The 19036-nt window shown below is 42.1% G+C and overlaps 1 protein-coding gene across 4 annotated transcripts in view; it reads right to left on the bottom strand.

The window, feature by feature from the left end:
- bcl9 (BCL9 transcription coactivator) overlaps window positions 1-19036 on the bottom strand; it is a 108002-nt gene that overhangs the window by 59451 nt on the left and 29515 nt on the right. For 2 of the 4 annotated variants that reach the window (XM_083523058.1, XM_083523062.1), the window contains exon 2: window positions 8851-8919. The exons of the other annotated variants lie outside the window; for them this stretch is intronic. The gene's annotated coding sequence lies outside the window, so the exon portion shown is untranslated. The remainder of the gene's footprint in view (window positions 1-8850; window positions 8920-19036) is intronic. 4 annotated transcript variants of the gene reach the window in all.

Below are 19036 nucleotides of genomic sequence, written 5' to 3'. Positions count from 1 at the left end.
CTACCACCCTGAGAACACCATGTATATAGTGGTGCTAGCAGTGTAACCCTGGCATCTTCTTACCCTCTCTGACTAATATCCTCTTCAGCAGGTCATTTAAATGTGGTGGTCTGCCTCCTCTAGACAGTGGAATGTTCAGAGATTTCAACTGTTTCTTTTTTCTTCTCTATTTGTTCGACCTTCAAGATCTTTTAGTCAGTAGTCGTGCCGGTCTGTCACTGGGTCATTGAGCCGGCCGAGGAGGCAACTGCGCAGGATGTGGCACATTAGATCAGGGACTGATCAGGGGTGATCTAGGAGGTATACAAGAGGGTGACAAAAATAATCCTATTTCGAAAGCGCCTCTATTTCCTTTGGATCGCTGCTGATATGCATCATTCAAGGCATCGATAGACTTCAGACCGACCGGGTTTCCACATTTAATAAACACGTATCATGTCCAGTTCACTGTCCAGGCAGTTATGTGGGCTCTGGATAGTTGTTTATGTAGCGATATACCTGACACCATCCCCAGCTTTCTTCACCATGTGAATGGATTTAAATGAAGCTCCCGAAACTTTCGTTTTTTCAACTTGCATCCTCTTTTTCGAGTAGGACACACCGCGACTTTAATGGCAGTTTTTAATCGAGAGAAATCTAAAAATCTAATCCCGGGGAAAAACATTTTGCCGGCAAATTGGAAAGCAGAACGTGAATTAGGGTGGGCCGTGAAAAAGGTGGAAGAAAACATACTGCATGCTGAGTAAAAAAAAAAAGCAAGAGAAGTGCTGGGCTGTAGAGTTTCATTTTTAAAAACTGTCCAACTAGTAAAGGATCCTGTGGAAAAGGTACAAGGTGGAAAAAAAAAAAAAGAGAGAAAAAGGGACCGAGGGAAATCTAAAGCTCCTCCCTACTTGACTGAAAGAGCTCGCTCTCTGCTGGGCCCCACGACCCGCTTGGAGCACGGCCAGAAGCCACAGCACCGCCAAGGAACTCGCTAACACGCACACATTTACACACAGGCTCGCGCTAACATAGTAAATGCACAGCGAATAGACACAAGCTCTCATAGTCACCCCCCCCTCCCTCCGTCTTCTCTGACACAAGGTCCCACTTAAAACCACACATTTATAAACTTGCTCACACACATGCACACACTTGGTCTCTCTCTTTCTCTCTCCTCGTCTCCCTCTATCTCGACTTTGTGCCAGCACTCTGTCCCCCTGATAAAGAAGCTTTTGAATATCAATGAGGTTTATTTTCTCCCTCCTCTCCTCGCAACCTTTATAGAGCGACTAGCTACACTTGGCTTTTAAGAAAAGGGGGCTGGTGTGTGTGTGTGTGTGTGTGTGTGTGTGTGTGTGTGTGTGTGTGTGTGTGTGTGTGTTTGGGGGTAATTAGGAAATCAATACCTTTCTGCAAGCCGTCTTCAGCTATGCACGCCAGTATTGACGTGGTGTATGTCTTTCCTCCCCATCGTACACTCTCATACACACACACACACACACACACACACACAAACACACACACACACACCTACGTGATTAAACAAAGACACGGCTATGAGTACACACACAAGCCATGCAGGAGCTGTGAAGAGGGGGATGAAAATCAGTGGCTTCATTTGCAGTGTATGGGAACAAGTCTTTTTGGTATAACAATACAAAACAATGATAAACTCTATCTTTCTCTCTCTCTCTCTCTCTCTCTCTCTCTCTCTTTCTCTCTCTCTGCTATGCGTTTTATTACTATGCATATTTATACTGTATATTGTATAACTGATCAACCTACACATGTATAGTATATAAAACTAATACGACGCTGCCGGATGGAAACACGCTGGAGGAATGTTGTATTTTCTTTTCTTTTTTTAACAAACTCGCCAAAATACTAATATACCTGTGGTGGAATGTTTATGTGATTTAGGGCTACAGGGAACCAGATATCGCCATTTAATAATAAAATAACAGCTTATGATCCTCATTAGTCCATTGCGGTGACTAATTACTATTGTCCGGGAAACATAATCATCACTAAGCACACAGCAAGCATGTAAAACGATTGTCTAATATCATTTCCGGTAATATTTTACTCATAACGGTGCAATTTGCAATGCCGATATAATGTTTACGGGAAAGACAGTGAGAAGGGTTTGGCTATTATCTATCGGCGCATGATAAAATAATCATAATCATGACGTGAGATGACACATGTCAAAACCGGCAAATGTATGAAGTGTATAGGTGTGTGTGTGTGTGTGTGTGTGTGTGTGTGTGTGTGTGTGTGTGTGTGTGTGGGTGTGGGTGTGTTTGTATGTATAAGTGCTGGCTGTGCGCTCGCAGCCCATCGCGTTGTTGTGACAGTGACACAAGGCAACAAGATTTCCATATGCAAATGAGATGTAAACAGAGCAGCAGGAGAGTTGCTTGGGTGGCTACAAGGAAGGTGTGGCTAGCATCGCCATGGAGACAGGTCAGCCAATGAGCGCTAAGGATGGCAGCGTGGATAGAGGTGAAGGGCCAGGAGACCTCCGTAAACGTACGTAAGAGCTCGAGTGACCTGGAGCAACCCTGTTTATGGACTGCACTGACATCATTGTGATTTAGTGATTATTTAGAGTTTGCAAAGGAGTTGATATTCTGCCTCTGCCCTCTCACTGATGCGCTCTCTTGAGCACACACACAAACACACATGCAGAGCTTGACCAGGCCCACATAATTAACCATCCTGAGCATAGCCAGGGAAATGAGGTCGAAGGTTAATGCTTACAAGCTTCCTGTGGCCTTGAGCTGCAAAAGTACGCAGTGTGTCATTTGGATAGGTAGAAGTCACGTTTACAATATTACGAGACCAGTTCTGTAGATTACAGTGTGGTTTTATTGCAAACGGTTTGCATATAGGTTTCATAGGGGGCAGTCAGGGTACGAGACACTATTTTGTTTGAGGTTTTTTTAATGGTCTGGTAAAAAGGTATCGAAAACAGTACGAAAACTAACCAAAATATTACATGCATGCATTTTATATACATTTTGGATGCACCCCCGAGTAATGGACATAAAAGCTTTTATCACTATTAATGAATAATACAATAATGCGTTTTTTAAAATTGGTATGAAATTTGTTGGTGAAAACAGTTTCAAATGGTATTCCTAACGTTCCTGAACAATCGGTCCCGCTGGAGATTCCCAACAATTTTTCAATAATCCACAACTTGCTGTTAGTTAGGTTCCACATGAGAACCCGGAAATTTTCTGAGCCGCAAATTATCGGGGGTTTACTGTATATACATGTATATGTGTGTAGAATGTATAATTTTGGCTAATATTTTATATATATATATATATATATATATATATATATATATATATATATATATATATATATAAAATCGGAAAATTTATTTCGTGGTCAACTTTAACTCTCTAATATATTCTTTCTATTGTGTTAGTTAGAAAAGTCCTTTTGTTTTTGTGCATGCCAGACTTACTATATGGCATCCTTTAGGAAACCTTGACATCCACGAACCCAAAATCGAGGTACATGTTGCCTTCAAGTGCCCGAGTTTTAAACATATGAGTCGATAACCTAAAAGCTACAAATAGATACCTAAATAACTTGGATCTTTGGGTTTTTTCACCATTTTTATAATGAATTTTTTTTTATATATACAGTGGGTACGGAAAGTATTCAGACCCCCTTAAATTTTTCACTCTTTGTTATATTGCAGCCATTTGCTAAAATCATTTAAGTTCATTCTTCTTTCTCATGAATGTACACACAGATCCCCATATTGACAGAAAAACACATAATTGTTGACATTGTTGCAGATTTATTAATAAAGAAAAACTTAAATATCACATGGTCCTAAGTATTCAGACCCTTTGCTGTGACACTCATATATTTAACTCAGGTGCTTTCCATTTCTTCTGATCATCCTTGAGATGGTTCTACACCTTCATTTGAGTCCAGCTGTGTTTGATTATACTGATTGGACTTGATTAGGAAAGCCACACACCTGTCTATATAAGACCTTCCAGAGCACAATGCATGTCAGAGCAAATGAGAATCATGAGGTCAAAGGAACTGCCTGAAGAGCTCAGAGACAGAATTGTGGCAAGGCACAGATCTGGCCAAGGTTACAAAAAGATTTCTGCTGTACTTAAGATTCCTAAGAGCACAGTGGCTTTTATAATCCTCAAATGGAAGACGTTTGGGACGACCAGAACCCTTCCTAGAGCTGGCCGTCTGGCCAAACGGAGCTATCGGGGGAGAAGAGCCTTGGTGAGAGAGGTAAAGAAGAACCCAAAGATCACTGTGGCTGAGCTCCAGAGATGCAGTCAGGAGATGGGGGAAAGTTGTAGAAAGTCAACCATCACTGCAGCCCTCCACCAGTCGGGGCTTTATGGCAGAGTGGCCCGACGAAAGCCTCTCCTCAGTGTAAGACACATAAAAGCCCGCATGGAGTTTGCTAAAAAACACCTGAAGGACTCCAAGATGGTGAGAAATAAGATTCTCTGGTCTGATGAGACCAAAGTAGAACTTTTTTGCCTTAATTCTAAGCGGTATGTGTGGAGAAAACCAGGCACTGCTCATCACCTGTCCAATACAGTCCCAACGGAGAAGCATGGTGGTGGCAGCATCATGCTGTGGGGGTGTTTTTCAGCTGCAGGGACAGGACGACTGGTTGCAATCGAGGGAAAGATGAATGCGGCCAAGTACAGGGATATCCTGGACAAAAACCTTCTCCAGAGTGCTCTGGACCTCAGACTGGGCCGAAGGTTTACCTTCCAACAAGACAATGACCATAAGCACACAGCTAAAATAACCAAGGAGTGGCTTCACAACAACTCCGTGACTGTTCTTGAATGGCCCAGCCAGAGCCCTGACTTAAACCCAATTGAGCATCTCTGGAGAGACCTAAAAATGGCTGTCCACCAACGTTTACCATCCAACCTGACAGAACTGGAGAGGCCCTGCAAGGAGGAATGGCAGAGGATCCCCAAATCCAGGTGTGAAAGACTTGTTGCATCTTTCCCAAAAAGACTCCTGGCTGTATTAGATCAAAAGGGGGCTTCTACTAAATACTGAGAAAAGGGTCTGAATACTTAGGACCATGTGATATTTCAGTTTTTCTTTTTTAATAAATCTGCAACAATGTCAACAATTCTGTGTTTTTCTGTCAGTATTGGGTGCTATGTGTACATTCATGAGGAAGAAGAATGAACCTAAATGATTTTAGCAAATGGCTGCAATATAACAAAAAGTGAAAAATGTAAGGGGGTCTGAATACTTTCCGTACCCACTGTATACAGTTCTATATAATAGTTTTCTGAAAAAGCCACAGACACATTAAGAAGTGATTTTAGCTACTTAACTTCTGGTTTATTTGTTCACTGAAGGTTCCACCAAATACTGGAGCAACCAACAAATATCCAGAGCAATCTAAAAGGTTATCCATGACTCACTTTAAGAGAATAATGCAACTATAAATATCTACAATGAATGGAAATTCTGTGCCACCTAGATAAAGATGGCATTGCCATTGTCACCACTGGCTCGCTCATTAGGGACAAACTTATAGGCGCTAAACTTATAATCACTAACATATAAATTTAAATTCTATAACCTGTTTATCTCTTTAAATCTGCTTTCGGACGATGTCTATTGTTAAAAGTGCTACAAATAAAACTGAGTTGGACTGATTTAAATAATGGTATTGACTTGTAGCTTCATCCTGGGTATCTGTGAGGTTGTGTATGTGGAAGAGGGCAGATAGCACTAAGTCCTAGTGTGTTCCACTGGGAGTTTGCAGGTGTAGAGCCTGGCTTTACAGGTCTTAGAGGAAGTCTGTGTTTGGCTGTGATAAGGGAAGAAATTGGCGGAAAAAAAAGAGAGTAAAGCAAAGGTATGGACAACTCTTGGGAATGTTATAAAAACATTGTCAATCATCAAATCAGACAACAGACTGTTTTTTGCTCCATTTTGTCTACAAACTCGGAAAACTTGCTTATTTAAATATGTGCTCATATGCATAACTGTATACGCTGACTGATAACTGTGAGTACCCCAGTAGAGCAACCGTTAATAAAAACACTGTGGAGAACAACGAGGGCAGTGTTACTGTAATATTAGCTGCATACAAAGGGGTTGAACGACTTATCGCGTTTAAATTACCCAAAGGAATAGGCTCTCAAGCAACACACTACATTTGAAACAAGGTCTGGAAATGTAAGAGGAGATCGCATATTCTGAGCATTACTCGTATGGATTGTCAGTAAGGCTAATTTTGTCCATATGCTGTTGCTTGGCATCCGCCTGGAGTTTGCTGAGATGCAACTTAGTCTAAGAAACACAATAAAACGCCGGGCTGTTTGAGCTCTCGTAGTGTGTGAACGGGTTCGAAGCCTGGAGGACCAACCCTAGCAAAAACGCTCCCGTCGTGCGGCGCGGCATGACGTAGCGTTCCCGAGCACGAGAAAGTGGTTAGTGTTGGTTTATGCAACGATTATAAAATTGCTAACAAAATGGAGGCGTAAAAAGCGAGGTTTAACGCTGAGCTTCGAAATGGATTGACTGTTGCATATTGGAGCTCTTTTAAGGAATGCTTGCTAGTCTTTGTGTGTGTGTGTGTGTGTGTGTGTGTGTGTGTGTGAGCTCTGGCTAGTTAAGTGGTTAGCTGTGGCGCTCGTTCCCGAAATACACCAGAACACTGTTCCAGCAGCACAACCTCTCACACTGAGAGCACACACTAAAAATATCCCTCACACACACACAAACACACACATCGAGTAGTGTGGATGAGTGGGGGAAGGGCACCACACATGATCCCAGACACAAACACTCTCTCTCAGACACACACACACACACACACACACACACACAGAGTGCCTGCTGTCTCTCCCATTATTGCCTTGTTTATTTCCTGAGTATGAAATCTATCGACTGGCCGACACTGTGCACACCATCAATCGCTTTCACTTTCAATCCCCACAAATCCCTGAATTCCACTTGTACACACACATGCAAGCACGCGCACACACACACACACACACACACACACACACACACACACACACACACACACACACACACCTACACACACACACCTAAGCAGCAACCTGGTTAAACCTTGCCTAAGGTCTAACACCTAGACCTATATATCTTTACACACACACTACCTTCACTGCAGTACAGATCAGACATGGCCGACTTTCCAGCGCATGACCGAATACAGATCATCTTTCACCATTCATAGAATTGTGCTCTTCACGCACTGAAACCTGATCCGCCATCAGCGCGGCTCATTCGAGAGGTCTGTTGTTTGCAAGAGGTTGTTCATCAACCGAGCTGATGTTCGTTTTCGGACGGTTTTTAAACACTTGGCTTCTCAAAGCTATAATTTTTTTTGTAAACGTCTCAAAAGATTGAGCGTATTATTGTGGTGTTTCCCGTCTACTTTGTAAACATGGCGCAAAAGTCCCACGTTTCTAATATTCTCCATATATTTCTGTAAAACACTACTGGAGGGAATGTCACATACTCGTATACGTTAGAAACTTCGCTCTATGCCGTTTTGTTGCTAATCTAAAAAGATAAATAAATAAATAGATAGATAGATAGATAGATAGATAGATAGATAGATAGATAGATAGATAGATAGATAGATAGATAGATAGATAGATAGATAGATAGATAGATAGATAGATAGATAGATAGATAAATATAAATCTGGGTACAGAAAACATTTCCGTTCTGCTTTTGTTTGTTTTTGCTCATTACCGTTTGGATTTTATCAATAAGATGTGCTGAACGAGACGTCTTGCCGAACAAGTTGTTACTATAGAAAGGAAAAAGTGTCGTCACTGAACAAGTGCATTAAAATAAAATTAGGAGGTAAATTGCAGCCAAAAATTCTGTCCAAGTTGCTTTTAGTAAAAAATTTATCTCATTGACATCAAAATTCATCAATGCTGTTCATCCTGTTGCCAGATTCAACTGTGTTTTTTCTTTTGTTGTCTCATTCAGGGTAGATTGGTTACGGGGAGAGAGTGGAGGTAAAAGTGGGGACCGGTAGTTTTCCGTGTCATGTCATCGGCCCAAACCTGTGATCAGAGAAGGGGAAAGGTGGCCTAGCTACAGCGCGCTGCGTACACGTGCACATGTTTATCTTTCCGCCACTATACAACCTTCTATTTAAATAATTAATAATGGCTAAGTAGTATTGTGCAAACAATCTAAATGTGACCATGACATCCGGTTTTCTAAAACAAAAACCTTTTCAGAAACGTCTTTTAATTTCCTTTTTGTGATCTGTTTTAACAAATCTTACAGTTTTTGTCAAAAAGCCAGGAGACTGGTGACATGTCCCCACAAGGTCAAACCTGACAGATATTCCTTATGGGGACATTTCAATATAAAAACACCCCCAATCCACAAACTAAAACACACACATGAATACACACATGAATACAACCAGCTACAGTGAAAATCTACTGAGCCACAAACCATAACACACACACACACACACACACACACACACTGTTTATATCTCGACTATACCCCACCTCCCCAGAGACCCATTCCACATTCCTCCACCTCCCTGCATTCTTTTCCTGTTGAGGAGGGGGTCTGACCGACTTTCCTCTCTCTCTCTCTCTCTCTCTCTCTCTCTCTCTCTCTCTCTCTTTCGCTTTCTCTCGCCTGCACTCCCTTTCTCTTTCTGTCCTTTTCTTCATCCCCTCATCTTCTCCTCTTTGCCTTACTAGCTCCCTATATTTCTCTCTCTCTCTCTCTCTCTCTCTCTCTCTCTCTCTCTCTCTCTCTCTCTCTAACAAAGGTGTAATGTAAAAGACGCCAGAGCATCTCTCTGACCTTTGGTACGGTGTACCCTTTTTGTCCTCCGATGCATGTCCCATTGCTCTCTTTTCCCGCTTCGTTTCTCTTCTCTGCTAAAGAGATAAATACAGTATATTCAGAACTTGATTCGCAGGGGCCCAAATTAACACAAACCCCAGAGAAAGCAGCACAGAAAAAAAAAAAAACAAGTGGTGGGCAAGTTATTATATGGGGCAGCAGCTGGAGTGGACTGATTTAGTGTAAATGTGATTTGCCCTTCTTTGCAGCTCAAGTGAGACCAAGCGGGAAAAAAAAAAGATAGAGAGGAAGAAGGAGACGAAAGAAGCCAGACATCTGCACAAATTACCTACCCAGTGAAACAGTAAACAGGAAAACAAGTCTCTCTCTCTCTCTCTCTCTCTCTCTCTCTCTCTCTCTCTTACACACACACACAAACTCAGTATGGAAGAAAGGAAAGGATAGTGAGCAATAAAAGGTTCATGGTCAAGGCCATCTGAGCTCGTTTCTCCACCGATGATCAGGCAAAGTGTCCTTATCAAAGGAAGGGCATTGGAGCTTTGTTTTATTCGCTACTCCCTCCTACTATTCCCTCGTGTGTGTGTGTGTGTGTGTAAGAGAGAGAGAATGTGGATATATGGATGGGTATTGTGTGGTTGCGTTCTGCTCCATGAATCAATCTCTCGTTAGGGTTTTGTCTCTGCCGGTGGCGCTCGTCAGTTCACTAGGCTCACAGTGGGAATGAACACACACTCACACACACACACACTTAACGCACACATGCCACCTAGCACTACAAAGATGGAGAGCTAATTATTGAGGATAATAATATTCAGAACTGTGCTCCTCTGCTTGCTCCCAGTGGTAAGTATACTACAGTCTGGAGTGCCGGTTCGGAATACAGATAGCGTCGCTGGCTGGGTAATGCAGGTAGGGCAGTTCAATTGAGTTCAGTTCCGTTTTATTGGGTGTTTCAGGCCGGTGTCGTGCGCAGTGATTTAAAGTGATTGCCACGCGGCCGAGTTCGACCGCGCAACCCGAGAGCAGTGTTGGTATGGAAACAGGAATACCGAAGCAGTGCAGAGGGCAGGTGAGCGAGAGAACGCGAAAGAGCCACGTTAAATAAACCTTTGGTAAGTCCGCTGCTCCGGGTTCAGCTTTTCAGGTCTCTCTTAATTACTGAGGAGAACCTCAGAGTCAAGTCCAGTACAGTACAAAGCAGTTAACAATCAGGAACTCTCAGGGCCTGGGAACATTTCTCCGAGCAGTGGAATAACGATGCCCAAAAAATCTTTCTGGAGATTACGGATGGTGACACAACTTGCCAGTACTTACAACCAGTACTTACAACCAGTATTTACAAGGTGGTATCAAAAAGCTTCGAGACTCGCTCTGTTTACAAGAAAGTACCTTCAAAATAGTCCCGTTTGCACAGCAATACAGCGCTCCCTGTGTACAATACAATACTCCCGCTTCCTGCCTCTTCTGGACTGTATCCTGGAAGTCTTCTTTTCGAAGCGTGTCGAGCACCTTCTGCTATTCGCGCCGGATCTCCGCAATGGTGTCAAAATGGAGACCTTTGAGCCGGATCTTCATATCCTCGGGAAGAGGGCGAAGTCTGTAGGATCCAAAACTGGCGAATAAGGCGGGCGGGTTGGTGGGTGCGAAAGTGAGAACGAGTTTTTCTCACTTTCAAGGAAAAGTTGCAAGGAAGTCACGTGCGAGGAGAGCTCGGTGACCGGACGTGCATGTGGTCAGAATAGCACCAGCTGCACTGCTCCCGATGTACACAGGACTTTGTCTTTCGGCACACTGACTTATGAAGGTCGGTGCTCCCTGCGACTGTGCGTGCAGCCTTGTGCTGCCATCTGTTTGGCGTGTTACAAAACCAGTCTCAAAAATTTTTCATACCACCTATGGTGAACACTAGCAAGTCATTTAGTTTTATGCAAGAACCAGAATATTCTTGGTTCCTGTTTCCATTGAACTCAATGGGAATGTAATCAGATTGTTGTACCATATGATCGTAGCTAAATAAGCTTCATTCCAAACAACAAAATTGAAAGAAAATCCAAATAGTCTTCAGTGTGCCACTACAGAAATGATCAAATGATTCACTATTTTCCATTTTCCATATTTCTATATTTCCACAGATCCCTGGCCTGCACCTCTGGTACTCTGGCAAGCAGGTTACTCAAGTTCAGTGCAGGTTCTTAGTGAAATAACATCAAAATATCAGAGTGATTTGTTTCCATACCATCCAATTTGTGCTCTAAATGATCTTACTTTTTTTTTACCTTTGCTTTTACTTCATATTTTCTCTCTGTATACCTTTCTCTTTGAGTCAGTTGTACCTTAAGAGTTGCGTTTGTGTGTGTGTGTGTGTGTGTGTGTGTGTGTGTGTGTGTGTGTGTTCTGAGTTTCTTAAATGTCTCCTCCATGTGCTATTTCTGTCGCCATTCGCTACTGCTGCGATGGTAATCGGAAGCCGAGCAATGCTCTCCGATTCCTGTGAGCAACTTGTTCCCCCCATTCGATAACAAAACGCATACGCACGAACCGAACACATGTGAGCACAGAATCTGCTCTTAATTGGTTATTTAAATGTGTTTTTCCGGTTCGCTTTATTCTCGGTGGAACGCGATACAGTAAACGATACTGCTGCAATACAAACGAAGGGCTCTGTGTAAAAACAAACAAACAAACAAACAAAAAAAACCCTCTTTGCTGAGCACAAATTAAGTTCAGTCACCACATGTAAAGGACAGTCTTAGGTAGGACGGTACCCATGATGCACTGCTTTCACTGCCTCTCAATCTCAGCAGTTGTGTTCCAGTCCAGAGTGTTGAGTGACAACTGCAGCCACCCACACTGCGCTGTCAGTCACGAGGCCGAATGTCTAAAAGGTGGCCATTTTGAATCAGTCCTATACCTCATTATAAAACATGTCCAGGCTAATTAATAGACTAAAAGCTGTTTAAGAGAATTTCCTATTCATTATGAATATGAGTGACTTGCTATCATTGGTACTACACTATTACCAAAAGTATTGGGTCACCCGACCTTTCCTGCTGTATATGGTTCTTTTCCAAACTGTTACCACAACGTTGGAGGCACAAAATTGTACAGGACGTCTATAGATCCGCTATAATAAAATTTTGCATTCGCTTGAACTTGGAAACCCAAAACCTGTTCCAGCATGGCGGTGCCCCTGTGCACAAAGTGAGCTCCCTGAAGATCTGGTTTACATGCTTTGGAGAGGAAGATCTTGAGTGGCCTGCTATAAAGCTCTGATCTCATCCCTACTGAACACCTTTGGGATGAATTGGAACGCTGACTTCACCCCAGGCCTTTTGTAATACCCTTGTGGCTGACGAACACAAATATCCATAAGCACACTCCAAAATCTAGTGGAAAATCCAACTGGCCAATCATGTTACAGCAGTGCATTTCAGGTAATATTCAAGTTAAAGATAGAATTGGTGATTGAGGAGGTGATCCCAGGGGTTTGGACCACAAAACAGTCTCTATAGTTCGCATCGAGTGGTGCAAAAAACAAAAAACATCCAGTGAGCAGTCATTCTTCAAATGGAAACACTTTCAATGGGGAAAGAGCTCAAAAGAGATGTGGTATGAGCTGATAGGAAGGCTACGGTAAGTCAAATACAACCCGAGGTGAGCAGAAAAGCATCTCGGAATACACAGAACGTTAAGGCAGATGTGCTACAACAGCGGAAGACTACGACAAATTCCACTCCCGTCAGCCAAAAAAAGGAATCTGAAGCTACAGCGGGTAGTGACGATTCGTTCATTTTTAACAAGTCTTTAATGCGATTTGGAAGAATGAGTCGTCTCAAAGAATGATTCATTCGATTCAATTTGTTTCAATTTGGGTCGCTAATTGAAAATGTTACATTTATTTTATTTCTGATCAAAAGGACAGAATGAAGTAAAGTTAAGATGAACGAGATTTAAAGAACCAAGTCACTAAAATGATCCGATCTTCCCAACACTAACAGTGAGCTCATCAAAACTGGAGAGATGAAGATTGGAAGAAGACAAGGCAAGTCAGTGAGCTGATTGGTCGATTGAATAGTTGCAGAAAGCGTTTGGGCGTTCCTAATCTAGTAGATGGTGAACGTGTAAAATATCTAAATAATCAAAATAAATTTGACTAAAACTGATTGAATCAGGATTATTCCGGATGCAATCGGGATGCTTCCATATGCAAAGGTTTCAATGCAAATAAAGCAGATCGTTGCCAGATGAGATGCGCAGTGTTATAAGGATCAGTAATATGCCCAAGCAGAATGATGTTGCTTCTCCTGGATGCCTTTGGAGAAGATTTATGCTGAGACTGACAGGCATAACAAAGGAAAATTCGAGTCACGGGCACCAATGTTAACTAATGGTTACACTCTGATAGGAAATGATTCTTGTTGTTATGGTAACATTGATGCTCCTCACGTGCTGCTGCTGCTCGCAAAGCAAAAAAAATTTGGTTTCCATTACATGTAGTGTGCGTGCACGTGAAGATTTTCAGCACATTGCTTACAAACTATTCATTCGGACAAACGAACGTATTGCAATCGACAAAAATGGGCATGTAAACATAAGCAGTAAGGAAACCTGCTGACTTCGGCGCAACTGCAATTCATCATCCAGTATTTAGAGAAACAATTAGCCATCATCAGTGTGTGAAATGTCTACACTCCATGGCTGCGAATTTCAGATCTTTGTTTTATCAACATTTGTTTTTCAGTGTCCAGCTGCCAGATATTATCTCAAAAAGTCTTTTTTTTTTTAGTTTTTGCGTCTCACATTAATATCGCTCTAAATGGTTTTGGCACCAGATTAGATTCTTCAGATTCCACATCGTCTGGCCGTGGTATATCTCACTTGTGTTGGAGAAGGAGGGGGGGGGGGGGGAGGGGGGGGTCCGGAAAAAGAAGGTAGGACACTGTTTTCAGTGTCCCTCTAACCTACTTTTTTCTCTCGTTCTCTTAAAGAAATGCATCCATCCACAATGAGGCCTCTGTTTGAACAGCAGGATCGTCTACGCTCGCATCAATGAAGAGCCTCTCGGAGAAAATCGACAAAAATAATATATGTGCTTTCGGCTGTTCTTCTGCAGAACTGTTCTTGTTTTGTTGTAAAAAGCTATTCGAACCTGGGTGTTTGTTTGGTTGGTTGGTTTTTTTCACGAGCACTGATTAACGTTTGTGAATCGATTTGCTTTACGTGTTGAGATTCCTCTGAGACTCGGAAACGTCTTGGCTACTGTGCACTGTGTAAACCCGCCGAAACACTTCAGCATAAGTAGACCACTCCCAACTACTGTGTTTACTTTGCTTCGCGTTGCTTCACACTTTAGCTCCGTTGTGTTCGCCTGTGTGCGATCCTAAAGTCGTTCCTTATGTTGTTTGGTGTGCACTAAATATTTACATGTCTCTAAGGCTGAAAGCTGGTTTTAATCAGGCACTTCTCAGTGCAGCCTCATATGCTATAGGTTTAGCTAATGAAGTGTTCGGTGACATCGTTCTTTTTGACCTCGAGCTCGGACCACTTCTGCAGGTTTAGTATAACGTTATTACAAATGGCTCGCTGAGGGTGAAGGAAACTCGCTCTAGAACATAGCGGACACACCATCTGCCAGTGCGTTCTGGTGGAATCTGTTAGGGTTCTAATATAATAAGTCGGTCCATTAGAGTTCAATATCGTAGTGGTGACAAGAATGTAGAAAAGAGCGAAACAGGCTCCTTCCTTCTCCCAGCTATACTTTAAACCCCAACACACTAGTGATGGGAAGATCGGTTTCTTTTAGTGACTCGGTTCTTTGAATCTTTTTCATCAAAATGAACGGATCTCTTTTTTTTTTTTTTTTTTTGTCGTCATTTAGTTCCTTTGATCAGAAATACAATTTCCAAACAAAATCAACATTTTCGAAAAGCGGAACACGTCTACATACACTGACACAAATTATAGTTCCAATAATTTATATACTGTATGTATATATACCTGCATAGCGTCTATATCATAGGAGTCGCTATGCAGGTATATGCAGGTATATAAAAAAAACTCAGACTAGAGGACTGATGAGATAAACTACTCGATTCTGTTTTCTGTGTAATGCACTGCATAGCGTATATGGAAGTCACATGATGAAAGAACAAAGAACTCACACTTGTAGAGTCGAGAGATGAACTACTCAATTCCGTACATAACCTTTGCTCATGCCCATCCAATAGGAATCGCTCTTTGAGACAACTCGTTCTTCTGAGTCACGTTAAAGACTCGTTCGAAACAAACGAATGGTTCATGGACGAGCCGTCCCTACAACACGCTTCTCCTTCATACGACAACAAACTGGGTGAACAGATCTTTTCTTTGAGTTACATAAAGCCAACCGCATCCTTCATAAAGTCCATCTCAGTGTACCGCATTCTATCGGCCCTCTTCCTCATACATCAACTCACAGTCACTTGTGATTGGCTAGTGACATTGTACAGCACACCAATTTAGTTTCACAAATGACTATGGAAATTCCGTTATTGAATTTCGTGATCTTCCAACAATCTATCAAAATGTTTTCTGCCGCCCCGAAATGTCTATCGATGGAATTATTGATTTCTGATTCACTTGTGAAATTTTTATAAAAGGCTTTGTGTTGCTCTAAAAAGTACGAAACGCAAATGATAAATTAGGTCTCAGGTAAAAATGTTCAGATTCATGCCAAAACTAGCTATGAGGACACGGAGGTCTGGATCTTGGTAGTTCCCAAACACGTGTTTTCTGTCTCTGTCCTGATAATGTAGTCAGAATGTAGTCCACTTTACAGAACAGCATGCACTCCATGACTACATAATCAGCAGTGCTAATTAGCTAAACCTCATGCCATTATATTTAGAGGAAAGGAGGACCAGCCCACGCACTCTCACAACATTAAACCCAAATATTTAACTCAATAAAATTACAGAGTCGAACTTGGTTAACTCTTTGCAGCATTTAGCTTGTTTAAACATATGAATGAATAATCTAGATTTGAATGGCATTGATTATCATTTTTCTTTTCGACTTTAAACCTTTTTGTCCTGAGTACATGCATAAATTCACTATAGGGACAAAAGTATTGGGACACCTGACTTTTCCAGCCATATGTGGTTCTTCCTCAAACTGTTTCCACAAAGCACACACTTGTAGCAATTACAATTTCCCTTCACTTGAACTCTGAGGCCCAAACCTGTTCCAGCATGACAATACCCCTGTGCACAAAGTCAGCTCCATGAAGATCTGCCTTTACATGGGTTGGAATAGAAGATCTCGAGTGGCCTGCTACAGAGCTTTGACCTCAACCCTACTGAACACCGTTGGAATGAATTTGGAACGCTGTCTGCACCCCAAGTCTCCTCACACTACACCACTAAAGCCCTTGTGGCTAAAGGAGCACAAATCTCCAAAATCTATTGGAACATCTTATTCACCAGAATACGACACGACGTCATTTGAACGCATGTGGGGACACGTCCGTCAATTCCAGAGGTGAAGTTTGAAGAAAAATGGAGGTAAAACATCATAATGTATTACATCATCTGCATTATGGTATATTAACTATAAAATGGTCCTCAGTAGTTTTTTGATCCATGGCCCCTTTACTGAACTACACTATTTGGTCTTTATTGATACATTACTCTGATTAATGCATCATAATAATAATAATAATAATAATAATAATAATATAGAATGTTAGTGTGTATTATATTAAGTTTTTTTTTTATTTTTTATTGCCACCCTTTTTTGTTTTGTTTATACAAAAAAAAAATAGAAAATGGACGGTTTAGTATGGTTTTAAGCATCTCCTGCAAACACTCTGTGGAAAAGCTTTTCCAAAAGCGATGTCTGACTGACTTGTTACACTCATACAAAGGGAAAAATTGTGATTTCTTATGGGTCTAAAAAGGCAGAAAGGGGGTTTGCATTCCTTGCTTGCGAAATACAAGAAGTGGGGGATCATAAAGGTGGGATAAAGTGGAATTGTGTGTGTGTGTGTGTGTGTGTGTGTGTGTGTGTGTGTGTGTGTGTCTGCACGCTGATGGGCTCAGTGGCCTGAAGCCTGATACCGGCCTCCCATATGCAGCTGCTCCTTCCCGCCCACCCTCTTACCCCCCCTCTTCGCACCCTCTTACCCCCCCCCCCCTCTTCGCCCTTTCTGTCTGTCTGTCTGTCTGTCTGTCTCTTTTTTCCCTTAAGGAATCAAATGACTTAAGACCCAGAGCATGGGCGGGGTTACTTCAGGAACTTAAGACAGAAAAGGAGGAAGACAGGATAGAGAGAGAGAGAGAGAGAGAGAGAGAGAGAGAGAGAGAGAGAGAGAGAGAGAGAGAGAGAGAGAGAGAGAGAGAAAGAGAGACAGAGACAGAGACAAAATTAGAAAAAGAAGACAAGCTGGTGGAATGAATGGAGCGAGCTGGAGGAGGCTGATGTGGGAGTTTGATAAAGTGTGTGTATCCTGAAGTGTGTAGGTGTTTATTTTGTGTGTGTGCGCTCTGATGTCTGCCTGTGTGTGGGGGTGTGTTTGTGTGTGTGTGTGTGTGTGTGTGTGTGTGTGTGTGTGTGTTTCATATTGCCCAAGGCTGGTCCTGCCAATTCAGCAGTGATGAGTGAGGCTAAATTATTTAGCTATACTGTGCTGGACTGTCTCCAGTGAAATGCCTTGACTGGTCCCCTGTGTGTGTGTGTGTGTGTGTGTGTGTGTGTGTGTGTGTGTGTGTGTGTGTGTGTGTGTGTGTGTGTGTGTGTGTGTGTGTGTGTGTGTGTGTGTGTGTGTGTGTGTAGTTTGTATTTGAGTAAAAACCTGAATGCATGGAGCATACCACTCTCTCCTGCTTTACACCAATAATATTTCAATATCAAAGGAACAATCCACTTTTTTTTAACTTTCTGTTTAAATCACATCTTAAACGGATATTTAACACGGATGATCGGTCCAATACTTTTTTCCTGCCACGTATGAAAAGGGATCCACGAGTCATCATCGACTGCCCATAACAACTTCTCTTAGACTGACATTATAAGTAACGTTTGAGGTTTCTGTTGTTGGTTGAAGGGCACAGATCAAATTCCTGGTGTAATTTTACCATAATACAGATATTAAGTTGAGAAATACTGAATTTTTCTTTTAATTCTTCCATGCAAATGTACATTTTCAGCACCTGCCCTGATGACTGCATTTACACCGAGGCTGTATGTGAGGTTTATCAACCCTCTGAGGAAAATATGAACAATATGAAAATTTCTAATTTCGTGGAGAAATTCGTCTCCGTATTATTTATCTGCTCAGGTTGAAGAACAATGGATTACTGCTTTAATGCTGGAGTGATGTGCGACACTGTGGTAGAAGCCTGGACTTTCCCATTTCTTTAAAGAAATCCACCTCTATTTATAGGATAAGCAGCTTTCCCCCCTCGACAGCTTGACACACCGTGACGTCTCTGTTTTTGCCTTTTTGTTGAATGTGTGTGTGTGTGTGTGTGTGAGTGAGTGCGGGTTCACAGCTGCAAGGCAAATGCCTCACAGCTGGAGGGATGGTGTGTGAGGCTATAATCCATGATCATGCCCGAGCACACATACGCACGCATGGATGCATGCTCACGCACCCCCACACTCTCCATACATGCTGCGTGTGTGTGTGTGTGTGGCTGTTTGTGTATATTCTCACAGCGACATGCTTCAGTCACTAGCATCTGTAGCTGAATCTCATTTCCTTGATATTATTCGCACCGCCGCATACGCCGGGAGCACACAGCCTACAGCCGCATTAGGATGCAGCCCTCCGAAATTTGCATAAATTAACCCTCATTTGAAATTGATCCAGGATATTAAAGCTGTACAAACAGATCCCCAATCTTTCTACCTATAACGTTAGAGCGGAAATATATAACGGTACGGCTTTGCAGTATATCATTACAAACAGATTCTTCTTTGTCTATTCTCATGTCCCTATAATGACATTCGTTATACAACCCCGTTTTAGAAAATTCATTGATGCTGGTGTGATCAGCGAGGTGTGTATTGTTAAGCCTTTAAGGAAAATAAACCTTTAATAATAATTTTACTTTGGTGACAAATCTCCAAAATCTAGTGGAACATCTTCCCAGAAGAGTGGAGGTTATTATAAAAGGAAATGGCGAGACGAGAGATCCGTATG

The sequence above is a fragment of the Silurus aristotelis genome (assembly GCF_946808225.1).
Source record: "Silurus aristotelis genome assembly, chromosome: 20".
Lineage (NCBI taxonomy): Eukaryota > Metazoa > Chordata > Actinopteri > Siluriformes > Siluridae > Silurus > Silurus aristotelis.
This window is presented reverse-complemented; position numbering and strand designations above follow the sequence as displayed.